Source organism: Phascolarctos cinereus, unplaced genomic scaffold (genome assembly GCF_003287225.1).
Source record: "Phascolarctos cinereus isolate Bilbo 61053 unplaced genomic scaffold, phaCin_HiC Scaffold_1;HRSCAF=81, whole genome shotgun sequence".
Taxonomy (NCBI): domain Eukaryota; kingdom Metazoa; phylum Chordata; class Mammalia; order Diprotodontia; family Phascolarctidae; genus Phascolarctos; species Phascolarctos cinereus.
In genome coordinates this window covers 171,576,681-171,600,122 of record NW_027555514.1, presented here as the reverse complement: position 1 = coordinate 171,600,122, position 23,442 = coordinate 171,576,681, and the positions used below count along the sequence as shown (strand labels likewise).

The 23,442-nt window shown below is 37.9% G+C and overlaps 1 protein-coding gene across 3 annotated transcripts in view; it reads left to right on the top strand.

The window, feature by feature from the left end:
- Positions 1-12,901: 12,901 nt before the first annotated feature.
- The window catches only part of RASSF8 (Ras association domain family member 8), a 111,852-nt gene continuing 101,311 nt past the window's right edge, over positions 12,902-23,442 (top strand). For 2 of the 3 annotated variants that reach the window (XM_020965084.2, XM_020965082.2), the window contains exon 1: positions 12,902-13,813. The gene's annotated coding sequence lies outside the window, so the exon portion shown is untranslated. The remainder of the gene's footprint in view (positions 13,814-23,442) is intronic. The other variant, XM_020965081.2, reaches the window with a different exon arrangement.

Below are 23,442 nucleotides of genomic sequence, written 5' to 3'. Positions count from 1 at the left end.
AGTTTTATTTATTAGCTCAGTAGTTTACATTCAACTTTATTAATCTCACCTTTGGTTTTCAGGATTTCCAATTTGTTTTTTTTTAATTTATTCTTTTTCTAGTTTTTTTTAGTTGCATGCCCAATTCACTGATCTGCTCTTTCTCTATTTTATTGATATAAGAATTTAGAAAAATAAATTTTCTCCTAAATATTGCTTTGACCATATCTCATAAATTTTTGTATGTTGTCTCATTGTTGCCATTCTCTTTAATGAAATTACTGGTTATTTCTATGATTTGTTTGTTCACCCACTTATTCTTTAGGATTAGATTATTTAGTTTCCAATTCCATCTTTCCACTGCCCTTTGTTGAATGTGATTTTTATTGCATTATGATCCAAAAAGGATACATGTGATATTTCTGCCTTCCTACATTTGATTTTGAGGTTTCTTATGCCCTAATACATGGTCAGTTTTTGTGTAGTTGTCATGTAATACTGAGAAAAAGGTATGCTCTTTTCTATCCCCATTCAATTTTCTCCAGAGGTCTATTATATCTAACTTTTCTAAAATTCTATTCATATCCTTAGCCTCTTTCGTATTTAATTTATGGTTAGATTTATCTAGTTCTGAGACAGGCAGTTGAGGTCCCTCACCAGTATAGTTTTCTGTCTATTCCTTCCTGTCACTCCCTTAACTTCTCCAAGAATTTGGATGCTATATCACTTGGTGCATGTACATTTAGTACTCATATAATTTCATTATTTATGATACCTTTGTTTTGTTTTTGTTTTTTGGTTGGGTTTTTTTTTTGGCTAGGCAATGGGGTTAAGTGACTTGCCCAGGGTCACACAGCTAGTAAGTGTTATGTGTCTGAGGCCACATTTGAACTCAGGTCCTCCTGAATCCAGGGCCGGTGCTCTATCCACTGCGCCACCTAGCTGCTCCTATTTATGATATCTTTTAGCAAGATATAGTTTCAGCCCTTATCTCTTTTAATTAGATCTATTTTTGCTTTTGTTTTGTTTGAGATCAGGATTGCTGCCCTTGCTTTTTTTTACTTTAGCTGAAGCATGATAGATTCTGCTCCAGACCGTTACCTTTACTCTGTGTGTGTCTCTCAGCTTCAAGTGCGTTTCTTGTAAACAACATATTGTAGGATTCTAGTTTTTGATCCACTCTGGTATCTGCTTCCATTTTGGGGGACCACAAGGGTCTTGAAGCTCACCTGGTACAGTGCTGAGGCACATGGGGGGGTCCTGGTGCTGGCATCTGCCTTTTTACCCAGCACTGTGCTAAGGCATGTGGTGGTCCCGGTGTTGGTGTTTGCCTGCTTGCCTGGCACTGTACTGGGGCTCATAGCCTCCCACTGGCTTGCTGAGACAGGGCCTGTGTCTGGCTTGCTGGGATGCTTCCTGTCCTGGACTGTGCTTCCCTCTTACCTGAGTAAGACAGATCTTGCCTGCCTACCTTCCAAGATTCTTGGACCAAAAGATTGTTTCACTCCATCTTTTTTTTTTTAATGTTAGACTTATATACTAATGTTAGACTTAAATACACAATAAGAAAAGAAAAAGAAACATAATTATAAACTTAAATATTGAAACAAATACAAAATAAGAAAAAAAAACATTGCCATATGCACAGTAGAACATGAGAGGATTCAAAATATATGGCAATAAATTTCCATTTCAAGAAAGCCTTATATAATAAATACTATGCATTGTGTTGAGAGCTGTCTACCTTTTCTTTGCTTCCTTGTAAGTTTTCTTTTGTTCTCTGCTGTGCACTTTTTACTTTGTTCTTTTCCCCCCTCCTTACCCTACCCCCAGGCTACAGTTAAGTGCAGATACACACACGCACACACACACACACATACATATATATGTAGATATACACACAAATATATATACACATACATACATGCATACACTCTTACATGCTTAGATATCTATAATCACAGACATAAACATTCATATGATTTTATGTAACATATTACACTTATTTGTCCTCCGTTTCTGTGATGGTGGATAACTGCTTCCTTCATAAGTCCAAGTCTTTCCATATTTGTCCAAGTCCGCCAACTTGTCATTTCCTACACCACAGCATATGCTATCTAGTTTATTTATTTTATTATTTATACTATCTAGTTGTTGTAAATAGCCCAAAACAATGTTGATAAATATGGCTGACAGTGGAGTTTCCCTATTTTTCTCTTTTGATTAAATCTATTTTAGCCTTAACTTTGTCTGAGATCATGATTACCACCCCTGCTCCTTTTTTCCTAACAAATTCTACTCCTGATCTTTATTTTATATTTGTGTGTCTCTCTTATTTCCTATCCCTCCTAACTCCTCTACTTCTACCCATTACCTTGCTCTCCTATTACTTAACCTACCCCCCTTCCAAGGATCCCTTCCTTATCTTCCCATTCCTATTAATCTAAACATTGTTCTACACCCTCTTTTAACTATTCCCTCACCCTCTGCTCTAATGATCCTTCCCTTATACTCTCTCTCCTCCATGTTCCTTTAGTGTGTTTATTTCTTTCTGAATTTAGAAGACTTTTATTCTCTTCTAGATATATATGTATTGTTCCCTCTTGAACCCATTCCCAATGCAAGTACATTTCCAAAACTACCAGCCCTCCACCCCCATCTTATTCCGTTGTGTCAGTTCTTCCTTAACACCTCATTTGTATAAGAAGATAATTACTCTTTTTAGCTGTTCCTAAACATTTCTACCATTTCTTTTTCTTCTCTTATTGCTATTGCTAGCATTTCTAGTAAAATATTGAATAATATTGGTGATAATGGGCATCCTTGTTTCACTCCTGATCTTATTGGGAAGGCTTCTAGCTTATCCTCAATACAGATAATGCTTGCTCATGGTTTTAGATAGATGCTTTTTATCATTTTAAGGAAAAATTGATTTATACATATGCTGTCAAGTATTTTTAGTAGGAATGAGTGTTGTATTTTGTTAAAAACTTTTTCTGCTTCTATTAACATAATCAGGTGGGAGTTTTTTGGTACTTTTGTTATTAATATAATCAATTATGTTAAAAGTTTTCCTAATATTGAACCCATATGTTAAATGAGTGAGTTGGGTTAGAGACTCTTAATGATTCTATGACTTGCCCAAAATCACATAGCTTGTAAAAGGTGGAACTGTGTTTCCAACCCAGATATTCTGATGCTAATTTCACTATTTATTCTACTCTACTATCATATTTGATATTAGTTATATGGATCTAGTATTTTGAGGTTCTTTTAAAGTACTTTTTTTTTCAAATTTCACATTGGGAGACAGATAATGATAATGTTTATAATATGCACATGTAAATTTAGGTACATAGAGACTCAATCATTTATCTAAGATCACATGGCTTTTAAATAGGAAGATTAGCAATATAATTTAGAGCCTTCAACCAGGACCAGAATTAATTAAGGTCCTTAGAAAGCAGGGAGAATCCTCAGCACCAGAAGATGGGCTATTGGGATCAGAGTACTACTGAGGGAAGTCATAAATAAAAGCACAAAACATCGTTGAACACAGGATACTACAGGAAGGAGTACTATTAAAAGCAGATAATTTTATTGAGCATATGGCAAGACAGTTAGATGGGCCTCTTCATTTTGAGCATTGCTGCCACTTTTGTCCTTCATGGTTTCAACTCCACAGAGCAAGATGCCCTTCCAAGGTTAACTCATCACTACTAAACTCATTACCATGCTGCTAACTCAAGCCTTGATTAACACCACCTCCCTCATCTACCAAACTCCTCCCAATGACTTCTTTTATTTTGCTGTGATGTTGTTGTTCAGTGGTGTCCAACTTTTTGTGATGCCATTTGGGGTTTTCTTAGCAGAGATGCTGGAGTGGTTTGCTGTTTCCTTCTCCAGCTCATTTTTACAAATAAGAAAACTGAGGGAAACAGGGTTAAGTGACTTTCCCAGGGTCACATAGCAAGTAAGTGTCTGAGGCCAGATTAAAAGTAAGATGAGTCTTCCTCACTCTAAGCCCACCAGCTATTTACTGCCCCACCTAGCTGCCCCACCTTCCTTTATAGAAGGCAGAAATTGGACTTTAATGGATATTCAACAAAATATTTTTTTTTGTTGTGTTTTATTTCCTTTTTCTGGTGGTTCCTCCTATTGGCTCTAATTCTTACTTACAACATCACTAATGTGAAAATATGTTTAATAGGAATGCATATGTATAGCCTATATCAGATTGTGTGCCATCTTGGAGAGGAAGGTGGGGAGGGAGGAAGAGAAAAATGTAAAACTCAAAAGCTTATGGAAGTGATTGTTGATAAATCAAAATAAATTAATTTTTTTAAGAAGAAGTTACTAGGAGAGGTATTGATTGAAGATTAATGATGGGTGATAGAGCAAGGTCAGGTCCTTTGTCCAAAATGCCCCCCATGACTGGAATGCATTTTATCCTCACTTCAACTTATAGAATCTTTTACCTTTCTTTAAGGCTAAGATCATATGCAATCTCTTACAGGAAGCTTTTCATGATCTCCCTAGTTGTTAATATTCTCTCCCTTCTAAAAATACTGTGTATAAGTAGTAAATAACCACAGTAATCTAGTGTTTGATACAATCAAAGATCCAGATTTTTGGGATAAGAACAACATCTGACAAAAATTCCTGGGAAAACTGAAAAGCAGCATGGCAGAAACTAGGCATAGACCAACATTCACACCATGTACCAAGATAAGGTAAAAATGGATAAATTATTTAGACATAAAAGATGACATCAGTAAATTAGGGGAACATAGAAAAATATATCTGTCAAATCTATGGATAAGGGAAGAGTTTATAACCAAAGAAGAGATAGAAAGCATCACAGGAAATAAAATGGACAATTTTGATTACAGGAAATTTAAAAAGCTTTTGCAGAAATAAAGCTAATGCAGCCAAAATTAAAAGGAAAACAGAAAACTGGGGAAAATTTTTTACAGCAAGTTTCTCTGATAAAGATTACATTTCTTGAATATCTATGGAACTGAGCCAAATTTATAAAAATAAGAGTCATTCCCCAGTTGATAAATAGTCAAAAGATATGAACAGGCAGTTTTCAGAAGAAGAAATCAAAGCCATCAATAGTCATGAAAAAATGCTCTAAATCACTACTGATCAGAGAAATGCAAATTAAAACAATGATGAGATACCATCTCAAAACCTATCAGACTGGCTAACATAACAGAAAAGGAAAATGACAAAAGCTGGAGGGAATGTGGAAAAATTGGGATAGTAATGCATTCTTGATGTAGTTGTTCTAGAGAACAATTTGGAATATGTCCCAAAGGCTATAAAACTGGGCATGCCCTTTGACCCAGCAATACAACTACTAGGTCTATACACCAAAGAAATCACGGAAAAGGGGAAAGGACCTATTTATACAAAAATATTTGTAGCAGCTCTTTTTGTGGTGGCAAAGAACTGGAAATTGAGGGGATGCCCATTAGTTGGGGAATGGCTAACTAAGCTGTGGTATATGATTGTGATGGAATACTATTGTGCTATAAGAAATGATGAGCAGAATGCTCTCAGAAAAACTTGGAAAGATTTAGATGAATGGATGCAAAGTGAAGTGAACAGAACCAGGAGCACATTGCACATAGAAACAGCAATGTTTTAAGGATGAGCAGCTGTGAAAGACTTAGATCTTCTCAGCAATACAATGATGCAAGATAATTCCAAAAGACTCATGACAGAAAACACATACAAAGAAAGAACTATAAAATCTGAATGCAGATCAAAGCATACTATTTTCACTTTTTTTTGTGGCTTTTCCCTTTTGTTCTGCTTCTTCTTTCACAATGTGACTAATGTGGAAATATGTTTACATGAATGCACATGTATAACCTATATCAGATTACTTGCTGTCTTGGGGAGGGTGGATTGGGAGAGAGGGAGAGAAAAATTGTAATTCAAAATCTTATGAAAAATGAGTGTTGAAAACTATTTCTACATGTAATTGAAAAAAATATTATTTCAGAAAAAAAAAAGAAATTGGGCTTTAAAGCTCACTCTAAGGGGCAGTTAGGTGGTGCAGTGGAGAGAGCTCCCGCCTTGGAGGCAGGGGGACCTGAGTTCAAATCCAGCCTTAAACATTTGACACTTAGTAGCTGTGTGGCCCTGGGCAAGTCATTTAACCCTGATTGCCTCACCAAAAAAGCAAAAAAAAAATTTTTTTTTTTTTTAAAGTAAAGCTCACTCTACTCTCCATCTACTACTCTGTCTGGTTTCAACTTCACAAAATAAGATATTTCCATGAGGGCACTGTCTAGTCTCCCCCACCCACCCACCCACAGGCCTCCTTTTGCGTGTTGTCTTTGCCCATTAGGTTGTAAGTTCCTTGAGGAAAGGGACTCATTTATGTTGTTGTTGTTGCTTTTTATAAATTGTATCTCCAGGGCTTGGCAGAGTGCCTATCACAAGTTAGTTCTTCATTTTGAAGAGGACCAGTGGGGTGATGTCTTGACTCCTACATGAATTGGATTTAAGTGAGGCAGAGTTGCACAAAGTTGTCAGCCTCACCCTCTCTTCCAGAGTCATCAAAGTCCAGTGATAGGTCAAAAGTCAAGATGACTAGTGATGGCCCAGGATGCAATGGATGACCTTTGTATTTTCAACATCTGACCAAGCTATAAACACTCCACAGTGCCTGCTTCAGCCACCTTCATGGACATTGGAAAAAATTGTTCCATCTGCTTATTCTACTGGAGGAAATCTTTATATGTTTGGGGAAGACACCCTCTTCCTAACTCACTGATGGGTTTGAGGCCCATTGGTTACCATCAACTTGGTTTATTTCCCAAGATACCAGGGTGTGGCCGCTACACATGCTACAGATTCTTGGAGCTGCAGGTGAGAGTTGAATGCCAGGTGGACCCCAAATGTGGATAAACAGCCCTGAAAAGGGCTCAGCAAGCCTTCATGCCAGAGGGACTAGTACTCCTTGAACACTTCATACATCCCTGTCACATAATAGGTACTTAATAGATGTTTATTGAATTAGATTGGATTGTATTTCTCATCTAAAGCCACATTCAAAAATTTCTCAGCTAAAGTTATACTTATCACACTATGTAGACTATTATACTATTGTACATGGCCTTATCACACCATAGAGTAATCCTGGCTCTTCAAAGGTTATGCCAGGAGAACAGAAGCTATGACAGTTGAATGAAGCTGGAAAGGCTTCTGGAGTGGGCCTGGCATCAGAATAGGTGTCTAATGTCCAAGAACTAGCCTATGTTTAGTGACGCTTACCATTAGGTTGTCCACTAGGTAATGAATTTTTGACCATTACTATGCATGAAGGGGAAGTAGACAAGGAGTGAAAAAGGTACAAGTCTTGGTGTAAGGACACCTGGTTTCAAGTATGGCTCTGATACTTACTAGCCATGTGAGTCTACTCAAGTCATAGGTTCATAGATTTCTAGTTGGAAGGGATCCTAAAATTTATCCGATCCGTGAGAAAACCGAGCCCTAGAAAATTAAATGATTTGCCCAAGGTCATACAGTTATTAAGTGTCTGAGGTGGTACTTAAATCCAGGATTTCATGACTCCATAACCAGTTCCCTATCTTTTATACATGCAGCTTGAAGTCTTATGCTTAAACATATCTGTAGTCCCTAACCACAAGGACCTCTCAAGAACTGGTTCATTTTTATTAACTTGGGCCAAAATTGAATATGAATTTCTTTGTCAGAAATCTTTTCATCCTCAAGCTCATCATAGTCCTCTTGACTCCAGGTTTTGAATCTTGCCCTCATAAGGGCTTGAATAAAAAGGATATCTTTTTTTTTTAATTGGGCTTATTGAAAGCAATATCACCAGATTGGTGCCTTGGCCCTGGGTTAGGGGTAGAGAGGAATGCCCAAATAAAACCACTTAGGGACAGAAAAAAAAAGGAGTAATTATCTCATACAAAGAAGAACTAATACAGAAGAAGCAAGTTGGGGTGGAGGGCTGCTACTGCTGGAACCTTACTCTCATCAGAAATGGGTTAAAGAGGTTAACAACATATACCTCTAGAAGGGTATAAAAGTCTTATAAATTTAGAAAGACATAAGAAAGATAGTGGATAGGATAAGGGAGGGACTTTTAGAAGGGTGTGTAGATGAAGAATTAGGAGAGGGAGATGGGATAAGGAAGAAAGTTTTAGAAAGGTAAATACATTAAGGTGGAGGGTGGAGGGAGAGGATAAAGGAGCAACTCTGAGGGGTGGGTGGATTAAGGAATAGGAGGGCAAGGTAGTGGGTGGGAGCAAATAAAACAGTGAGGAGAGATAGGGTATATAGGATGAGAAGGATAGTGGGGAAAAAATAGGATGGATGGAAATGTACAAGTAATTATAACTTTGAATGTGAATGGGATGAATGTACCCACAAAATGGAAATGGATAGCAGATTGGATTAAAAAATTGAATTCAACAATATGTAGCTTTCAAGAAATGATAAAAATGAGAGATAGACACAGAGTTAAAATAAAGGGCTGGGGTAGAATTATTATATAAAAAAAGTAGGGGTAGTAGTCCTGTTCTCAGACAAAGTAAAAGCTAAAATAGATTTAATTAAAAGGGGAAATTGGGAAACTATACTGTCACCAATAGTATTTAATGCTGTTTAGGTCTCATTTCTCAAATATATAAAGAACTTTGTCAAATTTATAAGAATACATGTCATACTCCAATTGATAAATGGTCAAGGGATATGAAGAGGTAATTTTTGGATGAGGAAATCAAAACTAAATATAATCACATGGAAAAAAATGCAACCATTATCGATTAGAGAAATGCAAATTAAAACATCTTTGAAATATCATCTTACACCTATCAGATTAACTAAAATAATAGATGCCCTTCAATTGGGGAATGCTAAACAAGCTGTGTGTATATTATTGTGAAGGAATACTACTGTGATTTAAGAAATGATATGTTGGTTGATGAAGGAAGATGCTATCTACCTTCAGAGAAAGAACTGAGAAATAGAAATATGCATAGTATCATCTTACATATATCTATATCTACATAGAAATATGTGTATATGTGTGTATGTTTATACATATGTATGTATATGTATATTGAAATTAATTATAGCTTTCTCTAGGGTGAGGGACAGGAAAGGGAAGGAAAAAAAATAAAAAGTTTATAGCAGAGAACAAAAGAAAACCTAGAAGGAAGCACAGAAACGCTGAGTAGCTTTGAAAACAATGTATAGTATTTATTACATACGTTTTCTTGAAATGGAAATCTATTGTTTTATATTGAATCCTCTCCTATGTTCTGTTGTGTACATGGAAAGATTTTTTTTTCTTTATTCATCTTGTATTTGTTTAAAATTAATTTAAAAAAATTTTAAAAGAAACTAAGCATTTCATTTATGAAATTGTGGTGCTTCAATTTGCAAAGATCATGGTAGATAGACAAGGATGATCAGCTCTTCAACTTGACTAATATCTGGAGCCCCAAGCAAATTTTTGCCTAACATGCTTATCCTATTATAGGCTCTTGTACAGTCCCTTGTATTTAATCTTTCCTGACTGAATCAATTATTTTAACTAACAACAAAAGCACAAAGACCATTTCAATTTCCATAGGATTATCCTCTTAGGAAACTTCTACCCTAAATAAGGTCAGAAACATAGTTGAAACTCTTCTACTAAATCCATTCGGCTAGATTACATTTACTACAACCATTTACTATTAATTTTCCTTTATGATTTGTACTTCCACTTGTATTCAATATACTCCTTTATTTAAGAAAGATAAATTGTTCAGGCAGAGAGGAATTTTTTTTTTTGGCTTATGAACATTTAAAAAAAATTGTTGCCTTTCATTTGGGGAATAAAGTGCACCCTTTTTTCCCTTCAAGAGGAAAAATAAACCCTTTACCAATCTTTTTTAATTATTTGAAGTTCTTGCCAACTTAAGAACTCTTGATGGTTTAAAAAAAACCCTCTTTCTACACTGTCCAAATAAATCATGGGACTTATAGATCTCATAGAGTGCCTCAGTTCCTGGGCAAGATTTGCCCTTTTGTTAATTATTCTTGAATATACCAGATTCCAAGGACAAACTGCCTATCTGTTATCTGTGGCCTGGCCTAACTAGGTTTGGAGAAGCTAACCACCAGGATGGCTATGGGTGATGATTTTTAAAGCCAGATCAACTCTGAAAGATTGTCTACTAAGTCATAAAGGGGTTGAGATTTGTGTTGATATAGGTATTCCCCACACCAACAGAATCACTTCTTCTCAAAGTATTGAAAGATTGAGATCACCATGTTTCTTTATAGTCTTCCTCAAATACTCATTTTTATGACCCCAAATTAAAATGGGGATAGAATAAGGGAGCAGGGAAGGTATCAGGGGAAAGTACTTAGGGTTTAGAATTGCAGGAACTGGAGTTTGAAACCTGGCTATATAACTTACTATCTGTGTAACCCTCAGCAAATCACTTATCCTCTTTGGCCTTCAAGTTCCTCAACTATAAAATGAAGTTTGGATCAAATAATCTGTTAGTTCCTTTATAGCTTTTAAATCCTATAATTCTAATTTAAAAAAAAAACACACCCACAATTTTTTTCATCAGAAGTAGTAGCAAAAACTTTTTTCAGAACTTAATAATAGTAGCTGATGAGATGTGAATGTTCCTGTGTTCAGAAATGAAAAGGAATTATAAATAACAATTGGCCAGAGTTCTTTGAGTAGACTTACTAAGGATAGAAAGGATTGCCTAGGTTTCCCTCTCACTACACTAGAAGTGAAAAGAGCAACGAATTTTGAATTAGGAGAGATAAATTCAAATCATACCTCGGATGTTTTCTAGCTGTATAACCATGAGCAAGACGCTTAACCAATCTGAATTTCAGTTTATTCATCTATAAAAATAGGAGAATAATAACTTTAGTACATACCCCATAAGGCTGTTGTGAGACAATGTGTATACAGCACTTTCCAAGTACTATAGAAATGTCAGGTAATATGACTGCTTGAATAATTTCCCCCCCATAAAATATCTACTGTCAGGAGAATTATACAATTTACTCAAAGGAACCTCATCTATTTGTATGTTTCTTCTTCCTGTCTGTAACCTCCCATATGTTCATCACTAAGGAGCCATACAACATGCTTGGATTAGTCTTCATTTTCTCTTGACATCAGGAGAACACCAGTGGAAGACAAAAAAAAAACCCACCTCCAAAACATACAAAACCACTTCCATCTTCTTCTCAAGAATTTTACAGTTTAATAGTGGTAGACAATGTGCACACAACTATGTACAAATAAAATACATATAGGATTAATTGGAGATAATCTCAGAGGAAAGGCACTAGCATTAAGGGGGATATGGAAAAGTTTCTTGTAGGTGAGATTTTAGCTGAGACTTGAAGAAAGCCAAGAGGTAGAAACGAGGAAGAAGAGAATTTTTGGCACTGGTGAAAATGCAGACTCACCAGACGGAGTGTCTTGTGGAAGGAAAAGCACCTAGGGTATAAGAAGACTGGATAAGTAGGAGAGGGTAAAGTTATAAAGAGCTCTTAATGCCAAACAGAGCATTTTATATTTGAATTTGGGGGTGATGGGGAGTCACTGGAGCTTATTGAGTAGGATGAGGCCATTGTCAAACTTGTGCTTTAGAAAGATCAGTCTGACAGCTGAGTAAAGATGAAAAGGATGGGGAGAGGTATGAAGCAGAAAAATAAGTCAGCAAGTTATTACAATAGCTCTGGCATGATGAGGGCCTACACCAGGATGGGCCCAGTGTCAGAGGAGAGAAATGGAGATTTTCAAAGTGCTTTGCAAATGTTACATTTAATCTTCTCAACAACCTTGGGAAGTAAGTGTTATTATTACACCCCCCCCTTTTTTATAGATGAGGAAACTGAGGCAGAAAGGTTGAGTGACTTTGCCCAGGTCTACAGCAATTGTGCCTAAGAGAGAACCTGAACGCAGATATTCTTAGCTAGAGGACCAACATTCTTTCTACCGTACCATCGAGCTGCCTAACACCACCAACTGCCACAATAATAGCTAACATTTCGGCTTTAAGTTTTGCAGAAGATTTTACATATATCATCTCATGCTTGGTTGATTGAAACATGTTTTAAAAAAGAAAAATGAATAATAACAATAGCACATTCAAATCTTCTAATGATAAACATTTTCTTCCCATGCATTTTTGCTCATTCAGAGTAAGTTTGGTGAGAAGAAAGAAAAAAAATAACATTCCTCTATATCTCAGAAGTTTTGTTACTCATGTCTGATTCATTCTTTGTGCATGTTTTTCCTTCCTGCCTCATTCATTGCCTGTTTGTAGAGGACGAAGACTGAATCATAGTCATTCCAGATGAAAAACAATTCAGATTCAGTTCTAGGAGGTTTGGAAGTGAGTATTTGTAAAAGTGTTGAAGAAGTCTCTGCATTCGGGAGTTAATTTAGAGGGAAGTTTTAATAACCCTCTGGCGATGGAAGATTTTGCTCTCGTGAGTTTCAATAAGACATTTATCATCGATAGCACACATCATTTCGGGGAAATCTGGCTCTCCTATTCACGAGGTGCCACAGCTTGAGACCCAGCGATGGAAACTTGAACTTGGCTGGGATGGGGGGTGGGGAGGTGTGTAAGGTGGGGGGATGTGTTTTGGTTGTGGGGCTCAGCTGCAGAGGAGTGTGTAGTAGAGACGCTTGAAGAAAGTTGAAATGAGAGATGTGTATGTGTAAGACGGGGGTGGGGGGAGGAGGGGGAAATGGGGGAAGAGTTGGTGTGATTGGCTTCTTCTGCTGCTGCTTTAAAAGCTCCCACAATGCAGCGCCTGGTGTCCCAGTTCCGTTACAATGTATCTCCTGGCAAAGGAGAGGGAGAGAGGGCCCAGAGGATAGGAAGAGAGAGAGAGAGAGAGAGAGAGAGAGAGAGAGAGAGAGAGAGAGAGAGAGAGAGAGAGAGAGAGAGAGAGAGAGAGAGAGAGAGAGAGAGAGAGAGAGAGAGAGAGAGACAGAGAGAGAGAGAGAGAGAGAGAGACAGAGAGAGAGAGAGACAGACAGAGAGAGAGAGACAGAGAGAGACAGAGAGAGAGAGGCAGAAAGCAGTTACTGTAACCAGAGAGAGCGAAAGGCCGCAGGAGGTGCGCGCGCCCACACAAACACACACACACGCACACACACACACTCTCACACTCACACAAGCGCGCGCCAGGCGAAGGGGGAGGAGCCGCGCTGCTCCGCAGCCCCTGCGAGGCTGTTGCTGGTGCACAGCCCCCAGAGCTACAGACAGACGCAGACTCTACCTCCCGCCCCCTTGCTTGATCCCAGCTGCAAAACAGCGGCGGCAGCTGCCCCCCTCCTGTCCACTGCGCTGCTGCGCTGCCGCAGCAGCTCGGGTGGTTTAGCCCTCCTCGTTTCACCCGGACTGGAGGTAGTGGTGGTGGGGAGGTTCTTCCCCACGCACGGACCACAGATTGCGTTCGCACACATACACATTCCGTGGATGTGAGGCGTGTGTGCTTCGTGGGTCCCCCTCCTCAAAGTCCCCAGCTCTGCTCCAGGAGGAGAGGAGAAGCCGGTGCTACAGCCTTGGAGGGACTCGCCGGCTGGAGAAGAGCAGAGCCTGAGCAACAGCGGCTGGAGGAGGAGGAGAGTGCCGGGCTGCCCCAGCCGCAGCGGTCGCCGCCACCCGGGCAAGCAAAGGAGCTTTGTAGCAGCCCGGGCTCCCCGGAGCCGCCTGAGTACCCCGTGCCCCACTGCTGCCCTACACGGCTTCACTCGGCTCCGTTCTGCAGCCCACGGGGACGTTGCAGTTGCAGAACTGTAAGTATCAACTTTAGTTTGCTCAGAAGATTTCTTAATGGGCCTTCCACCCCTCCTCCTCTTCTTCCTCCTCTTTCTTTCTCCAAACCTCCTGCTTCCTCTCCGGGTTCCTTCTCTTCCCCGCCCCCTCATTTTTCTCTTTCTCCACCTTCTGTTTCTTTTACTCTTTCTGCCTCCCCTCACCCCTTTTCACCTCCTTCCTCACCTTCTCTCTTCTTTCGTTTTGAATTTGATCAGCCACGTACATACTTTTCAGAAAAGTACAAGGTCGCCCCCCACCCCCTAACCCTGAGCCTGTGTCCTTGGAGACAGAGTTTAGAGGCCACTTTTTGCTCAACTATGGAATGGGACTCTCACTTCTTGGATTTTCACCCCCCACGGAAATCAGATTTATTTTTTACTCGTAAGGCGGGTTAGTGGAGTATTACTACTTGTTCTCAAATGATAATGTTTCGTTGTCCATTGTTAAAAAAAAAAGTGTCTTTCTGTACTACGCCCCACCCAGCCTTGAGTCCTACTGAGCAAAGATAAAGTAGGAGAGACATTAAAAGTAAATCCGTATGGGATTTAAAAGGGTAAATAGTACATTGCAGATAGCAAGATGACACATTTCGGTTAGATTTGATCCTTGCTTGGTACAGCCGAGGATACTCTTAAGTCGAATATGTAGATTCTTTATGTCGGTTTTTCCAAAAAGAAACAAACTACATTTTCGGTTGGTGTAACCGCCTGGTGTGGCTAATCATCCACTACGTTCTCTTCGTATTAAATGGTATTTCGAGTAACTCAGCTGTGCAGGTCAGCATTGCAGCTTACGTTTATGAGTAGAGAAAGGAAGAAGATAGTAAGCATTTTAGTAGCGACTTACACCTGTCAAAGTAGGTAGGGCATTTGGGGAGATATTGTGCTGGAGTGGGAAGAACGCTAGGTCACGAGATCGTGGTTCTAAAACTAGCACTGCCACTTTACTACCTACATGTGTGACCTTGGGCAAGTCACTTTTTCTTTCTGGGTCTCAGTTTCTTTATCTGTAAAAGCTCTAAATCTATGATTTGAAAAAAATCATGAAAAAATTTTTAAAGTATTAAGTAAAAAAAAACCATTTTCTCATAGTAGGCTTTATGACAGCCATAACATGTATCGCTTTAAAATTTTTTTTTTACACTATGCCATTATAATTTTTGACTAGATCTACTTGTCCCCAGGAGGCATCCTTAATACAAAACAAACAAAACGTTCTGTAAAGGGATTCTGATAGTAGGCTCCAGCAGGCTGAGATTTTTATGTGTTCAATTTGCGTTGGATTATGTTGACAATTGCTACATGGTATGAAGGGGAGGGGAATGTGTGGTGTGGCTGAATGCATTCTAAACATCATGCAGTTTACTTCAGTACCTCAGATAATCTCGGACCCTTGCCGGGATAAGATGAATAGCAGGCAATGCAAAGATGTTGATAAGTAAATATCAATTGCTTTCCACTTTTAACTCAGCCAGTCCCTTTCCTCCTTCCTTGGAAGAAAAGAGTGGTACCTATGAATTTTATCATTTTGTAGCCTCTGATAATGTTGACTTTCATCTTATTATTTGGGGGTTTGGCCGAGGTAGAATGAAACAGTTACATCTGAAAGCTCAAACACAGGAGAATACAGTTTGTAATGGAGTTTATACAGATTTAAGAAAATCTCTCCCTTTCTCAGTTTTTTTCCTTCTAGGGTTTTCAAAACAGGAATGTAAGAGGTACAATTATGATAATAAAGAGGGAAGTTTTCCTAGGATCTTCTAGTTAAAAGCTTTTCAAGTCTTGGGACAGAGGTATGAGGCAGTAAATCAAAGTATTTTATAGAAATGATTAGTGTGTTTGAATTGCATTGTAAAGGTTCAAAGTGCTGTAGGTAAAAGCTATACATTAACATACATATCTCCTTGGATATTTCAAAAGAGAGAAAATATTTGTAGTATGTCCTGTTTTATTTTTAAGAAATGTGAAATTCAATAAATATTTGGGCATTGCAGATTTAAAAAAATTTGTGTGCATATACATTCATTTCCTGTTTGCTTTTTTAGGTGCTGAAATTTTTTAGGTAACTTAAAGCATGGCCTTTGGTACCTCTGTACAATGGTGGCTAACTTTTTGTAGTGGATGTCACAAACATCCTGAGAGTTGATCAACAGTCCATAGAATCCTGAATTTAGAGGTGAAAAGGATCTTAGAGGAATTGAGTCTAGTCCTTTCACTTTACAGAAAGAAGAAACTGAGACAGAGAGAGTTAAGTGTCTTTCTTGAGGTCTTTAGGATTTTATAGACCCATAAACTGATAGTGGTGGTGGTGGTGGGGATAATAACAGCTGTTTATATAATACTTTAAGAGGCAGCTAGGAGGTGAAGTGGAGAGAGTGCAGAGCGTGAAGTCAGAAAGACCTGAATTCAAATTCTGTCTTAGACACTTATTAGCAGTGTAACTCAGGGGAAGTCATTTAACCTTGTTTACCCCTTTTCTCCTCCCCACCCTGTTTCCTCATCTGTAAAATGAGCTGGAGAAGGAAATGGCAAACCACTCTAGTTTCTTTGCCAAGAAAACCCCAAATGGGATCAGGAAGAGTCAGATACTACTGAACAACAATGTTTCCAAACCATCTGTCTATCTGTATGTCTATCTATGTCTTATCTATTTCTGTCTATATGTATACACACCTGTGTATATGTATATATGGATATGTATCACAACTGCCCTGTGGGGTAGTTGCTGTTTTTCATTTTTATCCCCATTTTATAAATGAAGAAACTAAGGCTGAGAGATGTGATTTGTTCATATTTTAGAGGTCATCTAGACTAAGTCTTCTGTGGTCTATATAGGAACATAGATTTAGGAACCTCAGAGACCATGTCATCCAACCTCCTTATTTGACAGATGGAGAACCTGGTTTCCAGGGACTTTAAGTGATCTGCCACAAATCACACAGGTAGTAGCCATTACAGATAGGACTTAAGCTCAGGTCCTCTGACATGAGAGCCAGTGATCCTATTCACTGTATCAGGCAAATGGTAAATCCGTGACACCCAGAGATGAGAAGTTACTTAACCATTGGCATGTATATAGAAATGGTAGAATCTGAATTTGAGGCCAGCTCATTTAACTCCAAGTTCAATGCCTTTTATAATTGCCTTTCCCTAAAATAAGGCAATTCTCATATTGCTGTGGGGATGAATGCCAGGAGGGTGGGGGACAAACATCTGTTTGGTAGAATAATCATAATTCTTTTGATACTTTGTCAGTCAAGGCATAATTGCCTTGTCATTTGCTCTAGAGTATTAGGACAGCATATCTAAGCATAGTTAGAACCATTCAAATGATTTCAAGGTCAATGAGGGTGGGATAGGGGATATGGTGTAATTGACAAATTCAAGCTGGTTTTTTTTTCATTTTTTTCATTTGTTACTAACCTGTCCCACTTGACATGCTCATCTATACTAACTAGATATCAGAGCTTAGGATGTAAAGAGAATTTAAAACATTCCTGGCAGTGTACAGCAGACTCAGTTATCGCATCTGAATGGCCATCTTTGACATTTTTATCTTTGTGTCTTAATGCAGGGGCCAGATTGATATTCTCACATGTTAACTCTTTGCTAGTAACATAGATAACATGAAATATGTTTTGCAGTTTTTAAGGGGGAAAACCTGATATAGAAAATTTAATTGCGCAGTTATGAATTGAGGTACCTTTTAATTAGTGTTACCCTTGATTTCTCTTCTAGATAATCCTTTCCCTAAGTACATCATTAAAGTAATTATGCTGCTTTTTTATAGTCCAAAATTACTGAAAGAAAAGGTCTGAACTGTGGCATATTATTTTACACATTTGTTATATGATAACACGTGTTAGCTGTTGATTGCTTAGTGACAGACTCCAAAGGAAGGCAGTGGAAGAAAATGATGGCAGAAGGAAGAATTCTACTTCCAATGACATTTAAATCTTTTAAGATTTGAGATATTTAAGCTAGAGAAAGTAGAGAACTATTTAATCCATTTTATCATAGAAAAGGGTATAACTATGAAGGAGAGCTGTTTTTAAATGGGCTACCTATAGGAGATATATTCCTCGTTTTTATTACTGGCATCAACACTAGCAGAATAGATGTCAAACGCTCAGAATTTTGCTTCTCCTAGGAACAAGAAGACTGAAGCTCCTGTGATTGATACTAATAGGCTCACATTTGCTCACATTTTAAAATTTACAAAGGACTTTTGCCTCATGAATTCTATGAGGTAGATAGTGTCTTCATTTTACAGATTAGGAAACCAAGGCACTGGGGTGAGGTGACTTGTTCAGGGTCACATAACTAATAAGTTTCTGAGGTAGGATCTGAGATCAGGTCTCCTGACTCATTTGACTGTGAACTCTCTGAGAGCAAGGACTGTTTGTCTTTGCAGCGGTGGTGGTGGTGGTGGTTTGCCTTCTTTTGTATCCTCAGAGCTTAGCACAGTGTCTGACAAGTAATAGGCACTTCATAAATGCCAGATGAGGGTCTGACTGACTATGCCTTTGCAAAGTAACATAAATTCATTTTGCTGCATTGTACGTATGTTTCATTTCAGCAAATACTTTGGAACACTTCCTCTGCATCACAAACATATTTCTTTAATACATCAGGGATTTGTAATATTTTTGACGTGCATATTTCCACACTAATGCAGAATATAACCCCTTTATAACTTATTAGATGGTAAATGAGAAATGCTGGAGTTGGAAGTTCATCACTCTGCAGCCAGTTTTTAGAGGCTAAGACAGTTGACATAACTATCCATCACATGTCCTCCACGCCTTGAACTTTCTCCTCTGTCTGTACCTTCTGACTTCCCTGGCTTTCTTCAGGTGTTAGCTAAAGGCCCATCTTCTGTGAAAAGTGTTTCCAGTCTTTCCTAATGTTTATGTCTTCCCTCTGAGCTTATTCCCAATTTATCCTGTATATAGCTTGATTGAACATACATGTTTGTGTGTTATCTCTCCCATTAGACTGTGAGCTTTTTGAGAGAAGCCACTTTTAAAAAAATTTTTTTCTTTGTATCCTCTGCACTTAGCATAGTGCCTGGCACATCATAGGTATTGAATAAATGCTAGTTGACTTACTGGCTGATGATATATGCATGGTCACAACTCCAACTTCGATAATTCAGAATGTTACTCTCTATTTGAAAATGTAAACATTTCACATTGGAATTCCTAAATCCTAACTAACTTAATGAGTTTAATAATGTCATTTGTACTTGTTACAAATCAACTCCCCCATCAGAATTTTTACCCTATTCCCTGAATGATTGCCAATTCCTTTAAAAAAAACGTATCCAGTTTCAGTGAAACTTGGAAGATACAGTAGACCCCTTTAACAATTTGTCAGTGCTCTATACAGATCAATCCCTAGGGAATGATGAATGGGGTGCCTTGGCATAGGGCAGTGATTACAGAGGCAGATGGTAGAGGAGAAGGTGAGTTTCTGTGCTGTCTCCATATTGAAAAGAAAGAAAAAAGACAGACTGCCTGAGGCTTTTATAGATACAGTTAGCCTACAAACCTCCATCCCCATATGCAAGTGGAACTGGGCCTCCCCACTCCAATTATGCCTGCTTTTTTGTGTTGATTTTAGTCTGATTTTACTGTATAAACCTGATTGGGAGTAGGAAAAGGTAATGCTTCTCTCTTTTTTTCCTCTGTGTATGTATGTATATATGTGTGTGTGTAGGATGTATAAATAGACATTTGTACTATATATATATATATATATATACACACACACACACACACACACATATACAGTTCATATCTCATATTTGTATATCTGCTTTTCTACATATATGCACATGTTGTCTTCTCCAGTAGAACATAAGCTCCTTGAAGCCAATTACTGTTCATTTTAGTTTTTATATTCATTCTAGAGCAGTACCTGGCATGGAGGTGTTTGATAATTTCTTGTTAATTGATTGACTGCTATTTAACTCAAGCTAGTACCCTCTGGGCATGGCTCTGATACTATATATTTGTATATTAAATTTTTATATTTCAGGGGGTAAAAGTGACCATTAGAAGATTGTAATTTCCAACCTTTCCATTATCACTCAACTAGTATTTATTAAGCCCCTACTAAGTGCCAGATGGGCCAGACACTGTGCTAAGCACTGGTGATACAGAGGCAAAACCAACAAAAAACCAGTCCATGCTCTTGGGGAGCTCACAGTCTAACAGGGGAGATGATATGCAACAACTATGTATAAAGAAGATGTATATGGGATGGTTGTTGTTTGTCCTTCATTCTCAAAGAGGACCAATGACATCAGGAGGGTGATGTCTTGACTTGCAAGTGAATTGGATTTGAGTGAGACAGAGCTGTGCAAAGTCATCAGCCTTACTTTCTCTTTCAGAGTCCAGTGTCAAGGTATAGGTCAAGATGACTGGTGATTGCCCCGTGTACACAGGATAAATTGGGTCTGATATCTGTTATCAGGAGACAGGCAGCATGGAGTAATGGACAAAAAGCTTGACTTCGACACTTACTGCCTGAAACCTCGGACCAGTCTTTTAACTTCTCAGTGCCCCAGGCAACTGTCAAAGATTATTAATTGAGAGCTAATAATGTGCTTTGGTAAAGAAATTTTACTCATAGCTCCTTAGACTTATGGGATTATAAGGGCACCCAACCTACCTCAGATAAATTCAGTCACTAACTACATGTTCTGTTCTTTATTTTACTTATCCTCTAGATAATAATTATAGAAGGTTATTGGGAATATTTAGGAGATTCTGAGGCAGTGATATTTTGAATTCCCACCCAAATTTTCAGTGTTAAAGTGTCTGATTTTGACACGATTTAATATTCATTATCCTAAGTATTGATTCTTCTTTTGGTGGTTCTCAAAGAATCACAGAGTCAGACTTGGAAGGAACCTTCCTTGCAACCTGGTCGGACTCACACCTGAAAAGAATCCTCACTATAACATAGCTGCTAAGTGGTGATCCAGCTTCCCACAACCTCTTCACATGTTCAATCCCACTTTTGTAGGACTCTAATTGTTAGAAGAAATAGAGTGAAAATAGACTTTGGAAAGATTGTGGGAAGACATCACATACTTTCATATTGACTTTTAGTTTTGTTCTGTGTAATTCAACCCTTCCCCACGTGCTTATTGGCTGTGTGATCCTGGACAAGTCATTTAATGTCCATGTGCCTCAGTTTCCTCACTTGCAAAATGGGGATAATAATATGCTTCATGGTTCTTGTGAAGATTAAATGAAATAGCATATATAAAGTGCTTTGCCAACTTTTGCAAACCTAAAGCACTATTTAAAAATCTCAAGATTTTAGTGTTAATTTAGATTTGTGTGCATATATAAGAGAGTATAGAAACTTGAATTCTCTTAATGTCTGGATAGGCTTAGTCTAGGCAAATCCACAAGGATTTATCAAGTATCTACTAGTGTACTAGGCACTGTACTGAACACTGGGAATACAAATAGAAGCAAGAAGACAGTTTCTACTTCTACCTTCAAGGAACTAATCTTCTAATGGGGGAAGATGATACAAAAAAGAAAGCTGAAAATGAGGGGATGGGGAGAGAAGGTACTTTCCCCCTCTAAGAAGGTGGGAGAGTCAGGGATGGAACCCAGAGGGAAATGAAAGAGTGGATATAGCTGAATATACAGTGAATACACTTTACCTTCTTGAAAATGGAGGTTCTGGGAGGAACTGGACAATCAGAAGAAGGGACTGCAGGTATGGAGGGATCTACCAAGGTGAGAGGCTGTTGGAGGATGGTGGTGAAGGCTGATTGTAAAATTTTATGTGACTTTGCACAAGTCACTAGACATTTCTGGGCTTTAATTTCTTAATTTGTAAAATGAAGGTTTCATATCTGGCCTCAGACACTTCCTGGCTGTTTGCCTCAGTTTTCTCATCTGTGAAATGAAGGTCTGGTTAGATCAATGGTTCTCAAACTTTTTGGTCTCAGAACCTCTTTTGTGCTCTTAGGGAGCCTTGAGGAGCACCCCACCCCCTGCCCTAAGAGCTTTTGTTTATGTGGGTCGTATCTATTGATATTTACCATATTCAAAATTAAAAGATAGCGATATTATAAAAATAGTTTTGACCTTGAGGACTTCCTGAGAGTATCTCAAGGACTCCCAGGAATCTCTGGACCATCCTTTGAGAACCCATGGATTAAATGATGTCTCCCCTAGTCCTTAGAGTCTTACAATTCTTTGTTACTCCTAGTCAATGAATGATAAAAGCCTTTACTAATTTATATCCCATGCCTAATTAACTCAGTTGCAGAAATTCCCCCAAATAAATTTTGGATATCTTGTCACTTTGAAGGTAAAATTTGGCAGTATTATGAGGAGGATCTAGAGGATCTAATATTCATTGCTTTTGAAGAGGTAAATCAAAGCAACTTCATATTAGGAATAATAAGATCTTATTTATAATCCATTTCTCTCTTTCCATTTATTGTGCTTTCTGTTATATGTACTCTACATTATTTTAATTTAAAGTATTTTTGAAGTCTTTAAAAGTCATTGTACAATTAGCTTTGTCCACCCCTACCCCTCCACATTTTCTTGTATAAAACCATTGCAGTTTCCTTAATATAGGTCTTATAGAAAACTTTTGACTCTCCCGGGCTCTTTTCACTTCATTAAGATTCTTTTTTTTTTTTTGAGAGACAGTTCTATATCTCTTGTCATTAAGGTGTTTGGGGAAGAAACAAATTGTCCCTTTTAATCAAACATAAACAAATTCCATTCTCATCTCAGTTAACGTTAATCTTGTCTTTTTTTATCTCTCCTTGAAAATTACACCCATTTCCTACATACCCAATTTTTATTTTCCTTGTGTTAGTGATACATTACTTTCTTCACCGAATTTTTTTTTGGCTCCATCTACCGTCCATCTACTCAATCCTTTGTTAATAGTGTTTAGTATGCTGTCTATATGTAGCTTCTTCCTAATCCCAGAAGTTTCTTTATGAAATGAAGTCTTATGTATGAACTTCAGTTCTTTCAACCTAACTTTTTAATCACAGAAACTTAATCTAGGCATGAATTGTATCCAGGAAAGAAAATGTAAATGATTCCTTCAACCCCACAAGTAACAAGAAATTTGTGTGCTGTGTTCACTATTCACTCAACAACCATTTAAGAAGAACTTCTTTTGTGCAGGGGACTGTGTTAGTCATAATGGGAGATTAAAAAGATATACTCCCAGAGAGTTAGCCTGGGATGATACAAAGACAGCTGGGAATTGGCGGTAAAAGCTTTGTGTTTGAATCCCAATTGAGATACTTCAAGGAATTTTTTGACCAGAAACAAACCACTTCACTGCTTTGGGCTTTCTCCTTTATAAAATGAGGGCTGTAGACTCGATCACAGCTTTCTTATTTATAAACCATTTCCCTCACTCTTTGCATTTGTTGTGCTTTCTGTGATATATACTTTACATTATTAATTAAAAGTATTTTAAAAAATATTTTGATAATTTTATTTCAATATAATAGGTTTCATTTGTTGTCTTACTTATTTTATGTGATGCCTTTAAAAACACTCTGAGAAAGGGTCCATAGATTTCACCAGACTGCCAAA